The 14,355-nt window shown below is 37.9% G+C and overlaps 1 protein-coding gene across 4 annotated transcripts in view; it reads left to right on the top strand.

The window, feature by feature from the left end:
- LRRC28 (leucine rich repeat containing 28) overlaps positions 1 to 14,355 on the top strand; it is a 189,841-nt gene that overhangs the window by 137,526 nt on the left and 37,960 nt on the right.

Genomic DNA, 14,355 nt, shown 5'->3' with positions numbered 1-14,355 from the left:
TCTGCTTTTTCTTATATAAATAAGCAATTATAGCTGAGTTTGGGTACAAGTTGGATAAATACTTAGGTTAAATGGTTTGTTAATATAACTGCTGAATTATATTGTCTGTATGAGAAATGCATTCCGAATTCTGAGTTAAATCAAAATACTAGAAAATATCCTTTGAATTATAGTGCATTTTTGTGTAGGGGCTGCCTACATAACTAAAACAAGTAATATTAGATACTTGAATCATACCTCCATGGGACAGGCACAAAGCAGCCTAACTACAGATTTAAAAAAAATAACAAAACTGAGGTGTGATTTGAGCTATCACTCAAGAGTTTGTACTTTGATTCAAATGCACTTATTAATTGCATATTTAAAAATTACTAACATTCCTTCTAAGATTTAAAAGAATTTAACAGAATTCAGAGTATCCACAATATAACTTTCAAGATGTCCAGGATACAATATAAAATTGGATAACATGTGAAGAATAAAGAAAATATAACTTGGTGTCAAGGAAGGTAAAAACTTGACTTGATGAGCTTACACAGAATGGTATAAGAGGAAAAGTCAGTGAACTCGGAAGGTAGATCAGTAGAAAAGATTCAATCTGAAGAACACGAGAAAAGATTGAAAACAAAAATGAACTACAGCATCATTGGGAACCTGCCAGACAATATAAAAAAAACCTGAGAGAAAATGGGGCAGAAATAACAACAAAGTTGTTTGAACAAATATTGTCCAAAAACTTGCCAAATATGATGAAACTATTTACATTTTCAAGAAACGAAGTGAACTCTAAGCAATAGATTACAAACTAAACCATACCCAGGCAAAGCTACTGAAAACCAAATGTAAAAAGAAAATCTTGAAACCAACCAGAGAAAAATGACAAACTACATACCAAGAAATAATTCAAAAGACTGTTGCCTTCAAATTTTGAAGGCCAGGAAACAGTAGAATGATATTTTTAAAGTGCCAAAGAAAAAAACAGTCAACCTAGCAACCAGCAAAAATATCCTTCAAAAATGAAAGTAAAATAAATGTGTTTCCAGATGGAACAAAACTAAGCCTTGAAGAGACTCTGCCAAGAGGACAGATGCTTTATCCAAATCAAGACTTATTCTATTAGAATGGCATAGCTTCTTTCCTTCCCCATATTCACTTCTCCCCTTTCCCTTTAGCATTTTTTTGCTAAAAAGGGTTAATCTGGTAGCAGTTCCCTCAATAATCAGCATGTGGATGACAGTATATTTTCTGAAGTATAAAACTTAGTCATTTGGGTTCTTTTGGTAAGGGGATTTAAACTAATTCTTTACTCTCAACCTTTGGTCAGTGGAGTGATAAGTTTGAAGATGGATATGAATTAATTTGCTAAATCAAATACATGTTTTGGAGTACATATATGTTTTGGAGCATAATCTTAGTGGCAAAATTATGTTACTATTCATTTATCTTGTTTAGGTTTACATGCTGAATGGCAGCTCTGAAAACATTGAATTGAAAAGGAATTGTGATCATTGTTATAAATTGTCTGTGTAACTAAGCCAGGGTCCTGACATTTGTAACAGATTTCAATTCAGTTTTTAAAGCATTTCTTTATTTATTTAACTGTCTTGGGTCTTAGTTGTAGCATGTGGGATCTAGTTCCCTGACCATGGATTGAACCTGGGCTCCCTGCATTGAAACGTGGAATCTTAGCCACTGGAGCACCAACTCATTTTAATAACCCACTTAAGGATTTGAATGTAATCTTTTTTGTAACCACCTCAGCATTCATTCTAAAAAAATAAAAACTGTTGAGTTAAAAATTAAAGTTATCAAAGCCTAATAATTGCCACTTAATAGTTATTTCATGTTATTGTGAACTGAACACATCATGGAGCTTCCATCTCTCTTTACTATTTCACGATGACTTCTTACTGAGATGAGCAGCACTAACTTTCAAGATAGGTACCTTTCCTGCCTCCTCTCCCATTTGCTGTACTCTTCCATAGACATGACTCTCTAGCCACTGGAACTGTTTGAATAGCCCTGTCTACCCTGTGCATTCACAGAGCCAAAAGAGCCAAATCCCTGTTCCCTTTCCCTGGAATATCATCATGTTAATCTTAGGTTTCAATAGAGATTCCTTCACAGCAACATTGAGGCTAGCATTTGACTAAAGGTCTGGGTACCATGGTCAAGCCAAGTTAATATGAAAACCATCACAGCATGTATCTTACCCCCCAGAATCACTTATTATAATAAGAAGAAAGCACAGCTATAAGTATTTCTACCTTACTGTGTTCCACGTAGTGTACTTATAGATTTATCTGTGTACTGCACATAATCCTCCCAGCAACCTTTGTAATATCATACATGTCTTAGAAATAAAGAAACTGGAGCTCAGAAAGATTAAGCAAGGTGTCCCAGGTCACAAAGCTAGTTGGCAGTAGAGTTACCATCTGCTTTATTGTCCACACTTAACCACTGCACTGTATACACTGTCTCCCTCTTCTCCTTGGTCTAAAATCACCTCTGTATGTTTGAGCTTCTTTACTAGCTTCCTGAAAGCAAGGGTGAAGAATCCCTTTCTTTTCCTGTGTCACTCTGTGTAGTGGAGTGGATACTCAGTCTCTGATGAGGTCTCAGTTGGTTGGCCAGGACCAGCAGAAGGACGCCTGCTCGTGTGAATTCCTCCCTCACAGCCTGCATTCTGCAGAGCTGTCCCTCTTCTCCATGGTTAACCAGAGAAGGCATGTAATACAAGTTTTGTAAAATGAGTTTAATTAGCTGTTTGTAGCCAGTGGTGAAGAATAGGAACTTGTGCTAAAAGAATTGTCAAAGGGAAATTAGACGGTATGTGAAATGAGGATCCACTTACTTGTTCATGTGAGTCTTTTCAGCGGTTTCTGTCAGAAACCTATCTTTCTAGCATTAGGAAAAGCATTAGGAAAAGTATGGCTTTCAGTTTTCTAAACCTTTGTTATTGTTACATTCTTTGGACAGTGTCCTTGTAGAGTTTAATCAACAGTTGTAAGATTAGGAGCAGCAGCTGTTAAGGCAATAACAGTATGAAGTAATTATTCATGAATCACTTGCTTGCTTTTTATCCTGTTTTTATTGTTCTATGGTTTTGCTCAGTATTCTCATACTAAAGTATGGCTATAAAGTTTGAAAACAATATGCTTTACCATGAGTATCAGGCTTCTCCATAGCAACAGAACCAGTAGAAAGAGAGAGTGTGTGTGTATGTGTGTGTGTGGGTGTGTGTGTAGGTGGGGTGATGGGCACTGAGAGGGAAGGGAGGAGATTGATTTATCTTACAGAACTGACTCATATGATTGTGGGCACTGGCAAGTCTGAAATTTGCAGAGCATGGTAGAGACCCAAGGAAGAGCTGATATGGCAGCTTGAGTTTAAAGACGGTCTGGAAGCAGAATTTTTCCTTGAGGGCTCAGTCTTTTCCTCTTAAAGGTCTTCAACTGATTAGACAAGGCCCATTCAACATTATAGCGGGTAATCAGCTTTATTCAAAATCTGCTGATTTAACTGTTAATCCCATCTTAAAAATACGTTTACAGAAACATCTGAACTGGTGTTTGACCAAATATCTGGATGCCCTGGCCTAGCCAAATTGATCAAAAAATTTAATCATCCTACAATGTACTGTATGTCATCAAAAGAATCATTTATTATGTGTTAACCTGTGTTTCCAGACTTAGTGGCCATGCTGCATAATAGCATTGTAGATATGGTCCTCTCATCTTAATTTTCTCCATATTAAGAAACAGTAATTATAAAGTAAAATTTAAATTTATTTCCTCATCTTTACAAAATGGTTCATAAGAGTAATGCTTTTTTAACACACAGAAATACTCATACAAAATCACAATTGTGCTGCTACAGACTCTCATGCTTATATGATCATATAGAGTCAACAGAGGTTTCAAAAGTATGAGGGATAAAGGCAAAGTAGCAAATCAAAGAAAAACATTTGAGGAAAATTTCATATAAATGTTGACACCATTGACAGGCCATCGTGCAGCTGCTTTGCACTACTGTACCCATACTGGCTGTTAATTTATTGACAGTATTGAAGTGTCTCTGCACAAGTTAATGAATAGCCATTCAATTAAAAGCTCTTGAGGTCCCCCGCTGCTGTGTCTGCCCTTCCCCTAAGATTTCCCCATAATCCAGTAACTAAAAGACTAATAGCTAACAGAACAGAGGGCTCTAGGACTGTGCTTTAGCACAATGGTACTGTTTGTTTGTTTTTTGTTCATTTTATTAAACTGTAATTTATAAACAGAAAAGTTCACCCTTTTAGTGTATAATGCCACGAATTTTCACAAATGCATGCGATTGTATGGCCACTATTATCAAGGTTTGGAACAGTTCACTTAACCCAAGTATGTCCCTAATGTCCCTTAACTTTTCTTCTTAAGGAGAATTAACTTCTCTTCTTAAGGAGACACACCAGCCCCTGGAAATAGGAGCATGTTTTGTATCCCTATATTTTACCTTTTCCGGAATGTTGTACAAATGGAATGACATGGGCTGCTGCAAACATTCATATCTGGGGTCTTGTGTGAACATAAGTTCATTCCACTTGGGTAATATCTAAGAATGCATGTGCAAGGTTATGTGGTAAGTGTATGTTTAACTTTACAAAAAGCTGCCAAACTGTTTCCAACATGACTGTGTTATTGTGTATTTCGTGAGAATCCTTGTCAGTTTTTTTTTCTTTCTTTCAGGCATTCTAGTAAGTGGGCAATATCTCATGGTTTTAATTTGCATTTCTCTAAAGAGTCTGAGTGAACTCCGGGAGTTGGTGATGGACAGGGAGGCCTGGCGTGCTGTGATTCATGGGGTCGCAAAGAGTCGGACACGACTGAGCGACTGAACTGAACTGAGCTGAATGATTGTTGATGTTGAACACCTTTTCATGTGCTTAGTTCCCTTTCATGTACAGTTGACCCTTGAATAATTCAGGGGTTGGGGCAGGTCCTCAGCACAGTCCACATATACCTTAGTCAGTGCTCTGTATCCGGGGTTCCTCTTTGATCTCTTCAAGAAAATTAGAGATACCAAGGGAACATTGCATGCAAAGATGGGCTCAATAAAGGACAGAAATAGTATGGACCTAACAGAAGCAGAAGATGTGAAGAAGAAGTGGCAAGAATACACAGAAGAACTGTACAAAAAAGATCTTCATGACCCAGATAATCACGATGGTGTGATCACTCACCTAGAGCCAGACATCCTGGAATGGAAAGTCAAGTGGGCCTTAGAAAGCACCACTATGAACAAAGCTAGTGGAGGTGATGGAATTCCAGTGGAGCTATTTCAAATCCTGAAAGATGATGCTGTGAAAGTGCTGCACTCAATATACCAGCAAATTTGGAAAACTCAGCAGTGGCCACAGGACTGGAAAAGGTCAGTTTTTATTCCAATCCCAAAGAAAGACAATGCCAAAGAATGCTCAAACTACCGCACAATTGCACTCATCTCACACACTAGTAAAGTAATGCTCAAAATTCTCCAAGCCAGGCTTCAGCAATACATGAACCGTGAACTTCCAGATGTTCAAGCTGGTCTTAAAAAAGGCAGAGGAACCAGAGATCAAATTACCAACATCTGCTGGGTCATGGAAAAAGCAAGAGAGTTCCAGAAAAACATCTATTTCTGCTTCATTGACTATGCCAAAACCTTTGACTGTGTGGATCACAATAAACTGTGGGAAATTCTGAGAGTTGGGCATACCAGACCACCTGACCTGCCTCTTGAGAAACCTGTATGCAGGTCAGGAAGCAACAGTTAGAACTGGACATGGAACAACAGACTGGTTCCAAATAGGAAAAGGAGTACGTCAAGGCTGTATATTGACACCCTTATTATTATATGCAGAGTACATCATGAGAAATGCTGGGCTGGAAGAAGCACAAGCTGAAATCAAGAATGCCTGGAGAAATATCAATAACCTCAGATATGCAGATGACACCACCCTTATGGCAGAAAGTGAAGAAGAACTAAAAAGCCTCTTGATGAAAGTGAAAGAAGAGAGTGAAAAAGTTGGCTTAAAGCCCAACATTCAGAAAACGAAGATCAGGGCATCTGGTCCCATCACTTCATGGGAAATAGATGGGGAAACAGTGGAAACAGTGTCAGACTTTATTTTTTGGGGCTCCAAAATCACTGCAGATGGTGACTGCAGCCATGAAATTAAAAGATGCTTACTCCTTGGAAGAAAAGTTATGACCAACCTAGATAGCATATTGAAAAGCAGAGACATTACTTTACTTTGCCAACAAAGGTCCATCTAGTCAAGGCTATTGTTTTTCCAGTGGTCATGTATGGATGTGAGAGTTGGACTATGAAGAAAGCTGAGCACCGAAGAATTGATGCTTTTGAACTGTGGTGTTGGAGAAGACTGTTGAGCGTCCTTTGGACTGCAAGGAGATCCAACCAGATGGTCTAAAGGAGATCAGCCCTGGGATTTCTTTGGAAGGAATGATGCTAAAGCTGAAACTCCAGTACTTTGGCCACCTCATGCGAAGAGTTGACTCATTGGAAAAGATTCTGATGCTGGGAGGGATTGGGGGCAGGAGGAAAGGGGGACGACAGAGGATGAGATGGTTTGATGACATCACTGACTCAATGGACGTGAGTTTGAGTGAACTCCAGGAGTTGGTGATGGACAGGGAGGCCTGGCATGCTGTGATTCATGGGGTCTCAAAGAGTCGGACAGGACTGAGCGACTGAACTGAACTGAACTGAATGGAATTAGATTTGGGGAAGAGTAACATTTGTATCTGGAATTACAGGATATAGAAAGCTCTAGGCCCAATTTGGCCTGTAGGCAAGAAGAGCCATAGCTTATTGAATACAGTGTTCCCTAAGGTAAGGGTATGAGTTAGAATTTATAAGGCCACCAGCATCCATGGGATACCTTTCTGCTTAAGGCCACTCTCTTTGGCATCAATTAAAGTAAGAGGGTCATTTCTTAAAATTTGACAAGAAAGCTTCCATATTTTGACCCTGCACATCAGTATAAATATCATTGCTGTTGTTGTTGTTTAGTTGCAAAGTCATGTTTGACTCTTTTGAGACCTCATGGGCTGTAGCCCACCAGGCTCCTCTGTCCATGTGATTTCCCAGGCAAGAGTAAGTTGCCATTTCCTTCTCCAGTGGATCTTCCCAACCAAGGGACTGAGCCCATGTCTTCTGCCTGGCAGGTGGATTCTTTACCCCTGAGCAACCTGGGAAGTGTGTATAAGTATCATTAGCTTACAAAAATGACATTACTAACAATTTTGAAGCCCCTATAAGGTTCTCTCCTATGCATGCTCCTTCTGCTTCTCTAAGGTTAGCCATTATTCTGAATTATGTATTTATCATTCATTTTCACTGAGTTATGATTTTAATATATGTAAATACATCCCCATATAGTGTATTTTCAAGTTTTGTCTTTAACTTTGTGTAAACTGAATGATGCTATATATATTACTCCATGGTATACTTCTTCCATATAACATTTTGTTTTTATTCTCTGACTTCTCCACTATTTTTCTGCTTCCCTTTAAAGAAAGATCACTTTCTCCACTTTCTATTTTCTCTCAGCCCATGCCCAGTTAGGCTTTTATTCCCAATTCTACACTGACATATGATAAATTGCACAGATATAAAGTATGTATTGGAGAAGGCAATGGCACCCCACTCCAGTACTCTTGCCTGGAAAATCCATGGACGGAGGAGCCTGGTGGGCTGCAGTCCATGGGGTCGCTAAGAGTCAGACAGGACTGAGCGACTTCACTTTCACTTTTCACTTTCATGTATTGAAGAAGGAAATGGCAACCCATTCCAGTGTTCTTACCTGGAGAATCCCAGGGACGGGGGAGCCTGGTGGGCTGCCGTCTATGGGGTCGCACAGAGTTGGACACGACTGACTCGACTTAGCAACGTATGTATGTAGAGAAGGAAATGGCAACCCACTCCAGTGTTCTTGCCTGGACAATTCCATGGACAGAGGAAACTGGCAAGCTACAATCCATGGGGTCTCAAAGGAGTCACACATGACTTAGCGACTAAACAACAACAATAAAGTATATATATTATATATTTATAAATATATATATATTTATATATTTATATTTATATATATATTTATATTATATATATATATTTATATATATTATAACTGCTAGCTTCCCTAGTAGCTCAGTTGGTAAAGAATCTTGTCTGCAATGCAGGAGATTCCAGTTTGATTCCTGGGTCAGAAAGATCCGCTAGAGAAGGTATAGGCTACCCACTCCAGTATTCTTGGTCTTCCCTTGTGGCTCAGCTGGTAAAGAATCCATCTGCAATTCGGGAGACTGCGGTTCAATCCCTGGGTTGGGAAGATCCCCTGGAGAAGGGAAAGGCTACCCACTCCAGTATCCTGGCCTGGACAATTCCATGGACTGTATAGTCCATGGGTTGCAAAGAGTCAGACACGACTGAGCAGCTTTCACTTTCACTTTTCACTTTCATATATATATATAAAATTTGGAAAATTTTTACATATGTATGTATAAACATACATACATACCTCTGAATCCATCACTGTAATTAAGATAATAAACATATCCTCTACCACCAAAGTTTCCTCATGCCCCTTGGTAATCATTTTTCCTTCCTTCTCTTCATCCTGTCTCCAGGTAACCAGGGATCTGTGTGCTGTCACTGTCAATTAATTTGTATCTTCTTGAGTTTTACATGAAACTCTGGCTTCTTTCACTCAGCATAACGATTTGGAGATTTATTCACGATATAGTGTGGATCAACAGTTCATTTTTTTTTTTGCTATGTAGAATTCCATTGTATGTATATTCTGCAGATTGTTCCCCTTCACTTGTTCATGGACATTTGTGTTGGTTCTAGTTCTTGGCTTTATTCCAATAAAATGTTACGAACATATGTAGAATGTCTTTTAAATGTCCTAGACTTAAATTTCTTTGGATAAATACTTAGGAGTGGAGTATTTGGATCATGTAGTACATATATGTTTAATTTTTGAAAGAACTGACAAACTTAATAAATAACCGTACCATTCTACATTCCCACCTATAATAAAGGAGATTTTCAGTTCTTACATATTTCTGCTAATACTTGGAATAGTAAGTCTTTTAGGTTTTATCCTAGGTGTGAAATGATATTTCCATTATATTTTAAAATTTCATTTCCCTAGTGAATAAAGGTGTTCATCTTTTTATGTTTTATTTGCCATCCAGATATCTGCTTTGATATAGTGTCTAAGTCTTTCTCCCATTTTTTCCCTTGGGTGTTTGTGTTATTACTGAGTTTTGAAAATTCTCTATAGAGTCTGGACAAAAGTCCTTTATCGTATTTATTTGCTTCACAAGTGTCTTCTCCCAATCCAGACATTTTTTTCACAGGGCCTTTTGAAGAGCAGACACTTTTTATTTTGATAAAGTCCAACTGATCAATTTGTTCCTTTATGGATCTTGCTTTTCAGTTCAGTTCAGTTGCTCAGTCATGTCTGACTCTTTGCGACCCCATGAACTGCAGCACCCCAAGCCTCCCTGTCCATTACCAACTCCCAGAGTCCACCCAAACTCAAGTCTATCAAGTTGGTGATGCCATCCAACCATCTCATCCTCTGGCATCCCCTTCTCCTCCTGCCCTCAATCTTTCTCAGCATCAGGGTCTTTTCAAATTAGTCAGCTCTTCGCATCAGGTGGCCAAAGTATTGGAGTTTCAGCTTCAACATCAGTCCTTCCAGTGAACAGCCAGGACTGATCTCCTTTAGGATGGACTGGTTGGATCTCCTTGTAGTTCAAGGGACTCTCAAGAGTCTTCTCCAACACCACAGTTCAAAACCATCAATTCTTCAGCACTCAGCTTTCTTTATATTCCCAACTCTCACATCCATACATGACCACTGGAAAAACCATAGCCTTGACTAGATGGACCTTTGTTGGCAAAGTAATGTCTCTGCTTTTTAATATGCTGTCTAGGTTGGTCATAACTTTCCTTCCAAGGAGTAAGCGTCTTTTAATTTCATGGCTGCAATCACCATCTGCAGTGATTTTGGAGCCCAGAAAAATAAAGTCTGACACTGTTTCCACTGTTTCCCCATCTATATGCCATGAAGTGATGGGGCCGGATGCCATGATCTTTGTTTTCTGAATGTTGAGCTTTAAGCCAACTTTTTCACTCTCTTCTTTCATTTTCATCAAGAGGCTCTTTAGTTCTTCTTCACTTTCTGCCATAAGGGTGGTGTCATCTGCATATCTGAGGTTATTGATATTTCTCCGGGCAATCTTGATTCCAGCTTGTGCTTCTTCCAGCCCAGTGTTTCTCATGCTGTACTCTGCATAGAAGTTAAATAAGCAGGGTGTCAATATACAGCCTTGACGTACTCCTTTTCTTATCTGGAACCAATCCGTTGTTCCACGTCCAGTTCTAACTGTTGCTTCCTGACCTGCATACAGGTTTCTCAAGAGGCAGGTCAGGTGGTCTGGTATGCCCATCTCTTTTAGAACTTTCACAGTTTATTATAATCCAAATCACAAAAGTTTTCTCCTATGTTGTCTGTCTTCTAGAATTTTTAATGAATTAGATTTACATTTAGGTCTGTAATTCATTTTGAGCTAATTTTTGTATATGGTACAAGGTATGGTTGAAGGTCCTATTTTTTTTAATTTTTTATTCTCTCAAATCTGTACTTTTATTTAACTTCTTGTAAAACATTTCCATGATAACTTTTGTGGACTCGTCTCAGTCTAGAAGTTCCTATTTCTTACATATGGATATACAGTTGTTCAAATACCATTTGTGTAAAATACTGGCCTTTCTCCACTGTATTTCCTTTGTACCTTAGTTGGAAATTAGTTGTCCATGTATGTGTGGGTCTGTCTCTGGATACCTTATCTTCTCTGGTTATCTGTTTGCCTATTTTGGCACCAATAATACATTGCTTTGATTACCAAGAAATTTTAAGTCTTTAAATTAAAAAAATTTTTTTACTATTCTAGCTGTTTTGCATTTCTATATAAATTTTAGAATCAAAGTTTCAATTTATATGTATTTTTAAAGGCCTGTAATTTTAATTGCATTGTGTCTATAGATCAATTTGAGCAGAATTAACATCTTAACAATATTGCGTCTCCTAGCCTATGATCACAATAAATGTCTTAATTACTCTGCATTTTTTGTAGGGTTCTGTGTATATGTCTCAGACCCCTTTTGTCAGATTTACCCCCAAGTATTTCATATTTCAAATAGTATTATATATGGTGTTCAAAGTTTTTTTTAAATTTCCAATTGATCATTGTAACCAATAGAAATATAATTTCCTATAACTGATCTTGTATCCTCCAAACTTACCAAGTTCACTTATTAGTTCCAGTAGGTTTTTTAAAGATTATACTGAACTTTATACATACAGTCATGTCTTCTGGGAAGAAAGACAATTTTACTTCTTCCTTTCAATTCTAGTTGCCTTTTTTTTTTTTTTTCCTTTATTGTACTGGTTAGAAGCTCCAGTTTATGGTAAATAGAAGTAGTGAGAGCAGACATGTTTGTCTGCTGAATTTATGTTGAAAACAGTTTTTCAACATTAAGTACGATATTGATGGTTGTTTATCAGATTAGTAAATTCTCTTCTATTCCTAGTTTGCTGAGAGTTTTTAAATTACAGATGCATGTTGAATTTTGTTAGACCCTTTTTTGACATCTTTTGAAATGATTATATTGTTTTTCCTTTTTAGGCTTTAATATAGTGAATTACATTATTTCCTTAAGATTAATACAATCTTGATTAATTGATCAAGCTTCATTTGATCATAATGACGTTATACATTGTTAAATAAAATTTGCTAAAATTCTGTTTAACTTTTTCCGTCTACATCTATGTGTGATACTAATTGCTTCTCTTTTCTTGTTATGTGTTCATTTGGTTTTGGTGTCAGGATAATGATGGCTTCAAAGAATGAGTTGAGAAGTATTCCAGTCTTTTAACTATGAGTTCAACTTCATTCATAAATGTAGAGCTGTTCAGCTTCTGTGGATCTTGAGTGAGCTTTGCTAATTTTTGTCTTTCAAAGACTTTGTATTAGTATAAAGTTGCTTCTTACCCTTTTACTATCTGTAGAAACTGGGCAATGTCTTTCTCATATTAATATTGGTAATTTATGTCTTCCCTCTGATTAGTCTAGTTAGAGGTTTTTCGAGTTTATTAATGTTCTCAAAGTTCCAGCTTTTTTGTTTTCATTGATTTCTCTCTATTACTGTTTTCTATGTTATTGATTATCTTGATGCTCTTTATCATTTCTTTTATTTACTTAGGGCTTACTTTACTATCTTATTTCTGGTTGCTTTAGGTGAGAGCTATGAATGCAACACATCTTTCTTCTATTGATATAATGACCTTTTCTGCCAGTTTTAATATGTATCTTGGTTGTTTCAGTCATGTGATTTTTTTTCCCCTCATTGTATGTCATATTTTCCTGCTTATTGAAAAGCCTGGTAATTTTTGGTTGGATGCCATGTAGTGTGAAATTTATGATGTTGATTGAGTGTGGAATATTTTTTATTTCATGTAACTATTCTTAATATATGTCCTGGGATTCATTTAAATTAACTGGAAACAGTTTAATCTTTCAGATATGGCTATTAAGGATTTGTTGGGTGGGAATGGAGTGGTGTTCAGTCTAGCACTAATTACTCACTGCTCCTAAAATAAGATTCTGCTCGGGGCCCCTTGAATTGTGATGTTTAAGTCTACCTGATGAGAGCAGGAGCCCTTTCCAGCCCTGTGGGATTGTTGGGCACTGTTAGCCTTAATCTTTTCACCTCCTCCTTTTTCCAGCCTTAGGTAGTTTCCTTGCCTGTGCTGATCAGTACTCATCTGAATATTCAAAGGGGGCCTTCTGGGAATCTCCAGAGTTCTCTCTGTACATTGTATCTCTCTCCCCTAAGGTTCTCTGTCCTGTGAACTCTTGCTGTTTTGGACACCCTGAACTCTTAGTTCCTTGTCCTCTAGTTAAGGTGCCTACCAGGCTGTGACTGAGTTAACTCTTCTCTTCAGTCAAGTCTATGCTCAAATGTCACCTTTTCAGAAAGACTTTCTTTGATTATGTTTTCTGAAATGGTACAGCTCTCACTCCCCTCTTCACTCTTGTTTTAGCATATGTGTATCTTTTAATTGTCCATCTCTCCTCAGTATAATAATCTCAATTCTGATCTTAAGTATGTACCTAACAGAATTTCATGCTCATATGTATCAGATAATACATACAACAATGTTCATATAGCCCAGCCCTGGAAACAGCCCATACATTTACCAGTACTTCACAGCAATGAAAATGAATAAACCATAGTACACACAGTAGCATGGGTGTATCCCAGGAAGATAATGTTGACAAAAGGAGCCAGACACAGAATTTGTCATGCTGTTGAAGAAGGCAAAGCCAAACTATACTGTTAGAATTTGAAAAAATGCTTCCTTCTGAGATACAGGTTTTGCCTAGTAGGAAGGCCAGTGTGGCCTCCTGAGGTTCTTTTTGTCGAGCTGAGTGGAGAAACTGAGTAAAATTAATTGAGTTCTAGGTCAGATACTCTCTTCTCTGTAGAACCTTCTCTAATTCCCTGGACAAAGTCAGTTCCTCCATCTTCTCTGACCCAATATTAGAATAATTATATTGTAATTATTACATTTTTCAAGGGAAGGAAGTCATTTTTTTTTTCTTAATTTAAGTATCTTGACTTGTGTATATTAAGTGTCCTGGGAATATTTTCTGATGAAATAGTGTCTAGTCACTCTAGTATCTGACTCTTTGCTGCCCCATGGACTGTAGCCTGCCAGGCTCTTCTGTCCATGGGATTCTCCAGGCACAAATACTAAAGTGGGTTGCCACTCCCTCCTCCAGAGGATCTTCCTGACCGAGGGATTAAACCCATGTCTCCTGCATTGGCAGGCGGATTCTTTACCACTAGCACCAACTGGCAAGCCCATTTTCTGATGAAAGGAATGAGTAAATGTAGGAACTTATAGTGAACAAATAAGCCAAGGGCTTCTGTCTTCCAGTACTGTACCTTCTTCATTGCCTGTCTCTAGTCGAGCATAGAGAGATTACCTCGTATTGTGTCTGGAGAGTCAAGGTTTGTTGGCACCTGTTTGTCATTAGAGAAGAAAGGTGTTGAGACTTTTAGGTAACCTGGTGATCTCAGACAGGAAATGGAAAGAGATTGGACTCCTGAATTTTAGTAACCCTGTAAAGCTAAAGGAACAGCAATGTCTCTGCCTTCTGGTTATGTGTGGCTGTAGGGAATAGTATGTGACTTGGCTTGTTCAATAGACCCTGCCAAGAATATTTTCTC

This window comes from Bos taurus, chromosome 21 (genome assembly GCF_002263795.3).
Source record: "Bos taurus isolate L1 Dominette 01449 registration number 42190680 breed Hereford chromosome 21, ARS-UCD2.0, whole genome shotgun sequence".
In the NCBI taxonomy this organism is placed as follows: domain Eukaryota; kingdom Metazoa; phylum Chordata; class Mammalia; order Artiodactyla; family Bovidae; genus Bos; species Bos taurus.
Note: the sequence above shows the minus strand (reverse complement) of the source record. Positions and strands in the feature narration are given on the sequence as shown.